Below are 12,787 nucleotides of genomic sequence, written 5' to 3'. Positions count from 1 at the left end.
GTGCGTCCATCCATCCATTTTCTGAAACCGCTTAATCCCAACTGGGGTCGCAAGGGGACCGGAGCCTATCACGGGAACAAGGGGCACGGACGGGAAACAACCCCGGGCAGTCGCCTACACACCATAGGGCGCACACAATCATACAACTACAGGTCGATTTTAGACTCACCAATCAACCTATCCTGCACACTTATGGACCGTGGGAGGAAACCGGAGCCCCCGGCAAAAACAGGGAGAGTGTGCGAACTCCACACAGAAAGGAGCCGGGACTGAAGCTAGAATCTTCTTGGTGTGCGTCAGCAGCGCTAACCACTGCGCCAACGCGCCGTCCTCAATTTCAAATTCGCTTGCGATCTCGCATGTCACTACCGAAAATGTTACACCTACCGAAAATGTAACTTCCGTATTTATGTATTACACCAAGTTCGATATGCTGTGAAGTTACTAAGCCTGCTTTTTTTCTCCTTAGTCATTTATTTTCTTAATTGTATCACTGTAATTACCACACACTCGTGTCAGTTATGGCAGCTATGTTTTGTGGTGCTAAATCAGGGGTGCCAAACTCCAGTCCTTGAGGGCCAGAACCCTGCACAGTTTTTGGTTTACCTTCATTTAACACATCTGATTTAACTCCTTGTGCTAATTACCACACAGCTCATAAGCTAAATCATTTGTGGTGGAACAGGGAAAGAGCTAAGCTAGACAGGGCTCTGGCACTCCAGGGGGGTATTCCATGAAGCAGGATTAAGGGAAAGTCTGTCTTATTTCGATAAGTCTGTCTTATTTAAGTGAGAGTTCCGTTCCATCAACGTGTATTAAATGAATCCCCACTGAGTTGCCATGGTAACTTGCACCTCCGAACAAGTCTGCTCTGTGGCCTGTACTACGAAGCGGGGTTACTGGCTTATCGGGGTAACTTGTTGGATTTAAGGTAGTCTGGGCAAAATGTAAGTGAGCGAATATGAAGTCCATTTAAACTGTGGTACCTTAAATCCGACAAGTTACCCCGATAAGCCAGTAACCCCGCTTCGTAGTACAGGCCACGGGACCAGGATAACTGTCTCGCTTAGTTTAGCGTTGTCTCAAAGAATGTCCGTCGTGTGGGAACAGATTCCCAAAAGATCGTTCCATCGGACGACATTCCGCGATTTTACTATTCATGTCAAGTAATCTGTTGAATTATATGTCATCTGACATTATATTTTACATTTTCTGATTGATATTTTTGTTAATTTGTAAGGTGTACCAAAATTACATGATTTTGTTTGAGTTAGCGAGATAATGAGTCTCGTATATACGTATATTAAAAAATGGAAGCTTGTAGTCAGTGCTGTGAGTAAAAGCAAGACGAGAAAGCAGAGAATAAAAACCATCTTTTCTGAAGTAAAGCTCTGCGTGATACTTTCATAATATGGAGAATGGAGCTGAGATTGCTACATAATCAATATAATAAAGCCTATAAAATCACGGCTTAGCATTTCCAATTAATTCCAAAATAATTACAGTAAAATCCCGTTATAGTGGACTCGCTTATAACGGAATATCGTCTATAACTGACGAGGTTCGCTGGTCCCGACCGTGCGCCTTTACGAACATGCAGAAAAAGCATTGGATATAGCGGACTCGCATATAACGGAATTTTGCTTATAATGGACAAACAATTTCGTCTCCAGGGCCGCTTTTAGATGTGGTTCTGTTCGGCTATAACGGACATGCAGTTCCGCCTACAAGGCGTGTGGCGTGCCGGTGATATCCAGCGCAGATATGTACGTAGTCGGGATTATTAATAGTCACGTATCTGATTAGGTAAAGTTGGATTACTACATGTACAATATAATAATCTATACCACAAGTGTGTCTGCTGGGGTGTGGCATGAGTAAATATAGTGTCGTGTAGTTGTGTTCTAGGCATACAGCAACTCTGGATATAACGGACTGTTTTGCCAGGTCCCTTGAAGTCCGTTATAACGGTATTTTACTGTAAAATAAAAGCATACGCTTTTACAAAGGTCAAACATGAAATGCAATGACTGAACGCACAGTCTACAACCAGCTCTCTCTTTACCTCTCTCAGAACAACCTCCAGGATCCTAATCAGTCTGGCTTCAAAGCAGCTCACTCCACAGAGACTGCCCTCTTAGCAGTAACTGAGAAGCTGCATGCTGCTAGGTCAGCTAAACTGTCATCTGTCCTCATCCTTCTTGACCTATCAGCAGCATTTGACACGGTTAACCACAAGACTCTCCTATCCATCCTTAGGAGTCTTGGCATTGGTGGTTTGGCTTGGCAATGGCTTGCATCCTACCTCGAAGGCCGATCATACAGAGTGACATGGAAAGGACTCGCATCTACCCCATGTAGTCTCTTCACTGGCGTCCCTCAGGGCTCAGTTCTTGGCCCACTCCTGTTCTCCCTCTATACCAAATCTCTTGGTGAGGTCATATCCTCTCATGGCTTCTCTTACCACTACACAGACATCGATGTACACCGATTATTCTTCTGCTTCAAAACATTTTGTGATTTGTGCCAAATCATGTTAATCGCTAATATAATATAGGTCCTTTCAGCTGTAATGATATATGGTGGTTTAGTATTTTGGGCTCATGGCGACTGTTGCACACCCCTGTTTCCCAGATTGCTTTACATGCAAATTTTGATTAATTTTTGTATCCGTATACTGTGCAGTCGACAATACATGAATGGGTTAATAACTTTAAAACTAGACAAGACAGGCACATCTAGTGAAGTGTGCTTTGATCAGTGGACAACAGGGAACAATGCACACCCCTTGGGTTTTCAGAATAACTTTCTCTGTAACAGTTATTAATGAATACATTGAATGCATATTATATGCCATTGCTCCATTTCATACATATTAACAGAGAGAGCCCCTCACAATTCGCGCACCAATGTGGTACGGATCATCCAGGTACGCCGGCATTGTTTTCGGAGAAATTGTAGTGGGAGGGGCGGTGCTCATATAGGGCTGGCTTACGCAGAAACCTCGACTTAAACAAGAACAAAAACTGCTCGGAGCAGTTTTGAGACTTAGGGTAAATTGCCATAGCAACATGTCTCGACTAAAACCTACCCACCTTTCGCGAAGTTACACCACACGTCATCAAGTTACTCGCAAAGTTACCCCGATAAGCCAGTAACCCCGCTTCGTAGTACAGGCCACAGATGTACAGGAATTACGGTAAATAATGCCCATGACCATAACTAAGGGGAACATTTTTTTAGCTTCCTTTCCCTTAATTTTAGCCCAGCAGGCAAAGGAAAATGACTTCCTTCTTGAAACTCAAGGAACAACGGGCAGGTTAAGAATTTTGGTTAATGAATAAGGAACTTTTTTTATAAAAAAGAATTAGGGTGTGTCCGAAATCGCGCACTTGCCTCAGTGCACTGAGATGTAGGGCGTAGTGCGCACTGCCTCCTGTAGTGCACACTACCATGGGTAAGTGCTGTCATAAATGGAACACTAATGGTGCGTTCGATTATTTCTCTCCAAGTCGGAACTCGGATGAAAACGTCACGATACGTCACGAAAAACATCACTTCCCGTCGGAAACACGCCCCTTTTATGACGTTGAAGTCGGATAAGATTTTGTTGCCCGAGTTGCCCTTGTGACGTAATTTCAACATGGCGACTTGGTTTGTTTGTAGTTTATTTACTGTTCGAAAAAAGAATATCGCTATGAATGTACTAAAATATTTTATAAAGCTTTTAATGTGGTTTGACTAGTTCGTGTTTCTTGTTTGTCTCTCGGAAAAATCTAAATTTCTCCATTTTCTTCATTTGTAAAACTCCAAATCTGCTAAAATATAAAGCAACAATACACAGCAACGTGTTCATGGAGGCAGTCATGTTTGTTCCGAGATGTGGGTAGCTCGAACGGGAGATTGTCGGACGTGATGTCACTCAACTCGGAATTTCCGAGTTCCGAGAGAAAAACGAACGCACCATAACGTTTTGCACTTACCGGAAGTGACGGACTAGCATTTGATCGCGATTCTCCAGCGCCCCAAAATATTTGCCGTGTTTTATTTACAATGAATTTCCTTGTGGTTTTATTTGCGTGTATATAACTTATCTACGACCGCCTAACCGGCTAAAAAACTGCTAACATTTACGTGTGCGAACTCTTCTAAGCCGATATAATCGCAAACTCAAAATTATCTATAACTGTCGTCAGAGAGTGACAGGCTACACACCGATGTATACATCAGTAAAATAATTTTATTAATGTTACATTTATATGACGCAGTTGCCTCCGAATGAGCTTGCGTGTCTGTGTTGTCCGCCATTATTTAAACTTGCCGAAAGTCCCTCCCCTTCCGCTACGTAGTCAAAATGGCGTCCGTTTAGTGCGAGTAGTGTCCATCGTTCTGCACTGCGTTTTCTGGCCGTTTTCAGTGCACCATCCGGGTACTTTCAGTGCACTTAATTTTGGCTTAGTTGTCAGTGTGAACGCACTACGCCCTAAAATCGCGCACTAAAAGTGCGCAAGTGCGCGATTTCGGACACACCCTTAGAATATGGGTACGCAAGATTGATATACGCCCCAATTTCATTACGTTTTGTAATGGTGCGTTCGATTATTTCTCTCCAAGTCGAAACTCGGATGAAAACGTCACGAAAAACGTCACTTCCCGTCGGAAACACGCCTCTTATGACGTTGAATTCGGACAAGATTGTTGTCCGAGTTGCCACTGTGTGAAGGGCTTTCTCGTTTTGTATATTCTGCTCTTTCTTTATTTGTCAGCGATAAAATTATAAAAGAAATTAATAAACTATTTTTAGATTTTGTTTGGAAAAATAGGCCCTACAAATTAAAAAGAGAAGTGCTTGCTAACTTTTTTGGATTTTGCTGATACAGTGAATACGTTTAAAGTAAATTGGCTGAAGCGATGCCTTAAAAATCCAATGTCCGTATGGTTTTTTATTCCAAATAAGATCTTTGACCAACTTGGTGGCTTACCTTTTTTATTAAAATGCAATTTCCTTCCCAGTAAATGACCTATTTCCTTATCCAATTTTCATCAGCAATGCCTTCTTTCATGGAAACTGTGTTTTATTCACAGCTTCTCCCCCCACAAAGTTATAATTTGGAATAATGCAGATATAACTGTCAGAAATAGGTCTCTTCTTTTCCCTAGATGGTTTAATAACAACTTTAATTGTATTCTGTGTTTGACGATTCCGGTAACATCTTATGAACAATTTATGAATCTTCATAATTTTCCAGTCCCACCAAAGGAATATAATACCTTAATGAAAGCTATACCGACTGGCTTAATTCAGTTAACTAAAAATTACCTTAAATTTAATAAGGGCAATATTATTTATCCATCTTTACGCTTGGATGGAATTAATATTTTAGATCGAAAATGTAATAATAAAGATATTCGCAAGATTTTTCAGTCAAAAAGAAAAATTACTCCAAGAGGGAAGTTTTACTGGGGTTCATTTATAACAAATGTAAATTGGAGAAAGGCCTGGCTGTTACCAAATAAGTTTTGTATCTCTAACAAAGTTAAGGAGATTCACTTTAAAATTCTTCATAAAACTTATCCAGTTAATTCAACCATTTTGAGATATTCTGATGTTGATGAGTCTTGCTCTTTTTGTGGAATTGTGGAAGAAACTGCTGCTCACCTGTTTTTTGATTGTGGTATTACTAAAAAATTATGGATTGACTTAAGTGTTTATGTTTCTAACCTTACAAATGTGACCCATACCTTTGACCTCAAGGATATTATATTTTATTGTGAAAAGCTACCATCTGCTGAATTTGTTGTTAATTTTATCATATTGAATGCAAAGTTTTTTATTCATAAACAAAAATGGCATAAATCTCCTCAGCTGTATCTTTCATCGGTTCCCCGCATGCGCGCGCATGCGCACTCGGAGAGACACCATGTTTTTTTATTTTTTTTTTATTATAGCAATAATACAACAATGACAATAGCAACAACGACAATAACAGCAACAACAACAAGACGGGTACATTGACCAGGAGGCTCTGCAGGCTCTTCTTCTTCGAGACTTCCACCAAGAAGTGTCTGGGCTTGAAGTTCGCCTGACTCAGAAGAGGGGACTCCTTGCTGATGTTGCTCTCTGATCTAAGGAGGATGACAGACCTTCAACTGAGCATAATGACTTAAAGACTTTGGGTGTCAAAATATACCCCTCATTAATATTTTAGGTGCACTACTATAATCTGCTTATCAAATTGTGGATATAGGTAAAAATCCGTACGGTACTGAAAAGCCAGTGTCCGGACAAATGTTTTACCCATTATCTAAAGCCCTGGTGATTGTTGTGCATGCACCATAGACCTCCACGTCGCACACCGCTTGACCATGGCTGGGGACACACCTGGCCAAGTAGCACTGCTGGCACACCACTGTGTTCTCCTCATCACAGTGGTACAATTTATAATTGCCGTGCTGAAGGCAGGTCCAGCTCTGCATGTCTTCCGCATTGACCAGCAAATGCCCTGCCTGGTCAATGTGCATCTGAACGTGGGCTGCACAGCAACCTTCAGCACAATGGAGGCAGACTTTCCGAACCTGTTTGCCACACACTGCACAGCCTGATGCCACTAATGGCATCGGGGCTTCCAAGTCCTTGAACCGCTGGACAATGCTGGCTAATTTCAGGTTCTCTGCAACAAATGGCTCCCTATTGTAGGTGCGGTTGCACTCTGGGCACCGCTTTGCACCTACATTGTCATCCCAAGCCCTGCAGATGCACTCCTGGCAAAAGTTGTGCATGCACGGCAACTCCAGAGGCTCCTCAAAAAGTTGTAGGCATATGGCGCATGTCAGTTCTTTCTCCAAGTTCTTCCAGACTGTATCCATCTCTGCTTCTTTGACTTACTACAGCTAAGTGTACCAGAACGCGCAGCACAGGTGCTTATAAGCTGCGTAGAATGTGACGTCGACCGTAGAAAGATGGCGGAAAACGAGTTCGAGAACAGCACCAATCTGACGCGGTCGGGTTGCTAGGTAAGAGCCGAAGGCAGGTCCTCATCTCACTTGCAGTCCTACGTCGCCAACCTTCAATAACGCACGTATAACAGATATTAGTGTTGCGGGACCGCGTCGCCATATGAGAAAAAAAAGCCTTATCAGACCGCTGAATAAAACCAGATCGATTGTTACAAACAATGCGGAGTCTCATAACTTACACCATCATAACTGGTACATTCCCAGCAGGCATCCAACATTGTCACAACGTTGAATAAAAGTTGAAATCCCGTTTTCATGTTGACAACATTGTCTCAACGTAAGTATGATGCTGAGATTTCAATGACTGCTGTGAGCAAGCAGGAACAGCATTGCCACTATGTTGATATCGCGTCGAAATATAACAATATAAGATATTTTTAAAAGTTGAAAAAAATAATTCTGGTAGCACTCTGCAAACATTAATATTTTAGAGGTACAGTATATCTTTTTTTTAATGCCGTAATCACGGTTTGGACTGAGCGCCGAACTACATTCGCGTATGTGCACTTCATGCATTCTCCAACGGTCTCTCGCGTGAGCGAACACTTCGAACTAGAGACCTGCGCGGGACGGATTTTTCAGTCCCGCTCCTGCCCGTTCCCGCAAAAAATATATAGGTATATTATTTTCTCCCGCTCCCGCTCCCGCCCGCAGTATTCAAGTTTTGTCCCGCTCCCGCCCCCGCCCGCAAAATCCCGCAGGTGTTTACAGAGATCGAATTTATCGACGGCAAAAGCCGCCGTGCCTTAGCAATTTGCCGTGCTGCCCGGAATATTTACAAGTTCTTTCCGGCAGATACTTGCAGTGCCCTCTTCCTCAGTTGCCTTTGTGCCCTATTGTGTATGTTTAGATCATAATAAAGTCAATAAACTTATGAAATCAAGAACAAGTTCTTCCGTTTCTTACTTCTCTGTAGGGATGCAACGGTACTCGGTAAAATTCCGGACCGTTCGGTGCGTGCTGCACGGTCCGGTACGCCCTTGTGTACCGCGTTATTTCGTCGATTAATGCTTATCAGGCTCCAGTTAAACAGTAAGCGCCAATGAGCGAAAGCCCTCCACCGTGAGTTAATGTCCAATCACAGTTGTGACTCCACCCACTCGCCCTCTCACACTGACGTAACTGGAGCTGAGCTCGCAGCTCGGTACGCAGACGCAGAAAAAAAGAAAAACAAACATTACAAGTATGGCCAGCACTAGCGGAACAGTTGAGAGGCAGAAGTTTGAAGAAGCACCGGGTTCGTACAAATGTCCAGTATGGATTTTTTTCGGGTTCGCTGTAGAATACAGGGAGTCAAAACAGTTAATAGAAATGTCACTGTTTGTAAACATTGCCTAACACGTGTCCCATACGCTAATGGAAACACGAGCAATATGGCTAAGTATCTCAAGCGTAGTCCTGCTGATATAACGGTTCCTGAACGGAGGACAGACGAAAAGATAACTGCAGGTAAACAAGTGTCTATCGAAAAAGCTTTTCAACAGACATACCCTGCTACATCCGATAAACATAAGAAAATAACCCGTGCAGAGGGAACGTTCATTGCTAAAGATTTGCAACCCTTTTCTGTTGTCGAAGATGCGGGGTTTTGCCACTTAATTAAAACGCTTGACCCACGTTATGTTGTGCCCTGCCGTACACATTTCAGCGACGTTATTATTCCCGAGCTCTATGACAAAGCGCGCAAAGCCATCGAAAACGATTTGGCTCAAGCACAGAGCCTCGAGTGGAATATAGAGTGTTTAGAGCACTTTAACATTTTTTTTTAAGTGTTTTTGTTTACATTTTGTAAGTTTGAATTTTATACATGTATAGATATTTTAGACATAAATAAGAGGCAGTTTATTATTTGCTTTCTTGTGTTATTTGTAGTGTTGTATTTAAACCGAACCGAAACCGTGGCCCAAATACCGAGGTACATACCGTACCGTGGGATACCTGTACCGTTGCACCCCTACTTCTCTGTCGCCATGTCCATGATGTCTGGGTTGATAAGCGCATCCCATAATTTTACGTTAGCCACGCCTCCATGGTTAAATTACTCAGAGCGGCTATTCTAGCCGATGCTTACCTCCCTCTGAAACTAATAGCAACATGTTCATAGAATAGGGAGGGTGAGAAGGTAAAAGTTAAAAACCTGAAGAAAGTCTCCTCTTCACATCTGAAGCCAGTGAAGGCAACTTGTTAAGGACCTGTTATAAGGCCATAAAGTTCCAATTAAAATGCCTACGAAAGATCGGGTGAAAAAAAGAAAGCAGGCTGAGATGACGGCCGCTGCTTCTAAGACCCAGAAAATAACCAAATTTTTTTAGGTAATTTCGCTGGTTATGCATGTCTTTCCCAATCATACCCCATCTATTGTTATGGAAATTATCTGTCATTACTTGGCGTTGTAATAATTTATAATAGACTGTAATAATTCATAGAAGATTGAAATAATTGATACCAGATGTGCATTGAATTGAAGTGAAAACGGAGAAGGAGTTAGAGCATTAACTGTACTGTCCTGCAGCTGCTGTCACGGGACAGTTCGTAGTGGCTTGCGGAAGTGTTGCGGGACAGTTCGTAGTGGCTCGCTGCACTGGGCGGGACAGTTCGTAGTGACTTGCGGCACTGGGCGGGACAGTTAGCGAGTGGCTCGCGACAGTGTTTGAGTGTCTCGGGACAGTGTTTGAGTGGCTCGGGACAGTTGGCGAGTGTTAGTTAGTTGGCTTGAATATGGTCACTCATGCATTATTTTGAAGTTCTGTTAGTCATGTTAGTGTTCAATGTCTCAGTAAAAAAAATGTTCATTAAATTAAAGTTTTTATCTGTTTTTTTCATAAAACATTTCGTCATTACTGAGTAGGTGAATGAAGGCAACAGCATCTTTTTTTCAATAGCTAGTCTAACACTATTTCACAGGGTGCTAATGCATTTATTGCCCTTGAAAATGTCAGAATGCTAAATATTTCATGCGTCCGGCTATATACCTTTTTGCCTCAGTGCCCTGGCCAGTAATTCTTGATTGCCTTGGTGCCCTCCGAACCTACAGGAAAATGCCTTAGTGCCCTCCTATATTTGAGGGGATAAAAGGCAAACATTGCTGTGCCCCCCGAACAAAGTAATTCTACCCCTGTAAACATATAAGTAGTTTTATTTTTACAGCTTCTTCCCGCTACTCTTATTTGTTTCACTTGCTTCCCTTTTGAGTATATATAAAAAAGAAACGGAAAATAAACAAATATGTTTCGTTTTATTTGAGTTTAATTAAATGGAATGATGAACATGGACACGAATGAGGAGTTTTTTAGAACATGCCATCCCGTCCAAGCACCAGGCTGATTCCTTCTTGGGGTGTCCGCGGTTACTTAATTTTTTAATGTTCAAATGTATCCGTATAATGTGCAATGGGACAATACATGAATGGTTTAATAACTTTAAAACTAGACACATCCAGTGGAGTGTGCTTTGATCAGTGGACAACAGGGAACAATGCATACCCCTTGGGTTTTCAGAATAACTTTCTCTCTGTTATTAATTAATACATTGTATGCATATTATATGCCATTGCTCCATTTAATACATATTGACAGAGAGAGCCCCTCACGATTCCCGCACTAATGTCGTATGGATCATCCAGGTACACCGGCATTGTCTTCGGTGAAATTATAGTTGGAGGGACGGTGCTCATATAGGGTTGATTTATGCAGAAACCTCGACTTAACCAAGAACAAAAACCGCTCGGAGCAGCGAATTGCCATAGCAGCATGCCTTGAGTAAAACCTACGCACCTTTCGTAGTACGGGTTAATCGAGAAGTTACACCAGACGTCATCAAGTTACTCACAAAGTTAGCCTGATAAGCCAGTAACCCCACTTCGTAGTACAGGCCACGGGGCAAATGCAAACATAAGGTCAGCTACGAGCACAAACATTGCCATCACACCACCTCAGCAGCAAACTAGTGCGACTAGCACCACAATGGCTACAGCAGACCTTACTGTCACCAACATCAGCTCTCAGAGCTGAAGTTCTCTGGTGCCTGAACACCGCAGCCAGCCATCATTCGTACAATTCTAATGAGGGTATTGGGGAACTATTTGGAAACATGTTCACTGACTCTGATATAGCTAAAAGTTTTGCATGTGGCAAGGATAAGACTGCATACATGATTCGGTTCGGCATTGCGCCACATTTTAAGAAATTACTTATAAACAATATAGGTATTGTATATACAGGTAAAATTGTTCAACTTCTCTCAAGATTTATTTTGGGACATGTTCAAACTTTTATCTCACGCTGCATCAACCAATAAATACCAATGGTTACCACCCATTGCCATTCCATGGACTCTTTGGACAGTTTTTAAATCCACAGTATTGTAACAAGTTACCTCGTGATGAAATAATTCACTACTTTAGTCTGTGTATGAGAATGTGTGTCTGTCTTAGTGTGGGTGTGTGTCACATGACACACAAATTTTATTAATGTTTATGGCTGTTGTCAAGTGTCATTTGTTTTAAGTGTCAAGTTGACTTTATTAGGTGGGGTTAAGGGTTATAGGATAACCCAAGGGCTAGAGTTAAGCTAAGGACAAAGGAAACCCAACTTGACTCTACAAAAAAACAAATATGTAATGACAATACTTAATAACAACAGTTAAACATTAATTTACCTAATATTTATGATGGGTCTGAATATTTTACCCCCCCCCCCAAAAAAAAGGCAGCTGCCCAGTTGTTGGTAGTAAAAAATATTGTGGCGGTAGTAAATAAAGGTAGTAAATTAAACTCTACACTCTAAAAAACGCTGGGTTGTTTTTTCAACCCAAATGCTGGGTTGAGACTGCTGGGTAACAAAGTTGGGTTGATTTAACCCAATTTGGGTTGAAAACCGGTCTTGATCTATAACCCAGCAGTGCTGGGTTGGGAACGCGGACGTGAAAGAGAGCACGCACGTCACGTCAACATCCAGGGACATCAGCGAGAGTTTACGGAGTTTTGCGCCGTCTTTAGAGGGAAGCCAGTGAAATTCTGTCTGAAACGTAAGTTATTCAGTGTGTATTTAACAATGTTCATAATAAATAAAACATTTGCTTTACTGTATAATACACGCAAATTTTAGGCTTTCGGTCAGTTGAACTGAGATTACCTAACGACTAAGCGACGGCCGTGCTCCGCCTTGGAAAGGATAACGTAAAATTTTAAATATTACTTTTGTATATGTTAGATACGGTTTTGATATAGCGGAGTTTACTTAACTAATTTGATTTTGTCAGCACATCCACATAAATTTCCCGCTCTGCTTGTAAGGTACATCTCGTTCAATTCGTTTGACTTAGTTGTACATTCGACAGCAAACGATGTTAATTTACTACGAACATGTAATTTCTTTAATCCTGTAAATGGTTTGATGCAGGCGGGAATGTCTGAGCTCAGCTCAGGCTAAAGGAGGCTTGAAACTAAGCATGTTCGACGGACATTTTCTAAGCATAGTGCTAAGGCCATGGTCAGTGGTTAACTAATGCTGATAGCTTGGTGTGTTATGGTCTTTAATGCTCCTAAAGGTTTTTTAGGTGTTCTGAAGGTAGCTCTAAGGATATTTAACTTTTACACATTTTTGAGTTCTTAATGAATCTATACCATTTCTTTTTTATTTATTTTTCCTTTTTTTCAGATTGGGACCAATATGGCTGAGTACCTTCGTTCAGAAGAGTCCATTGAATTTTCTTATGTTCTCATGCTTGGAGACAACCACTGCTTTCAAGCCTTTGCTATAATAAATGGCAC

This window comes from Paramormyrops kingsleyae, chromosome 18, assembly GCF_048594095.1.
Source record: "Paramormyrops kingsleyae isolate MSU_618 chromosome 18, PKINGS_0.4, whole genome shotgun sequence".
Classification (NCBI taxonomy): Eukaryota; Metazoa; Chordata; class Actinopteri; order Osteoglossiformes; family Mormyridae; genus Paramormyrops; species Paramormyrops kingsleyae.
Note: the sequence above shows the minus strand (reverse complement) of the source record.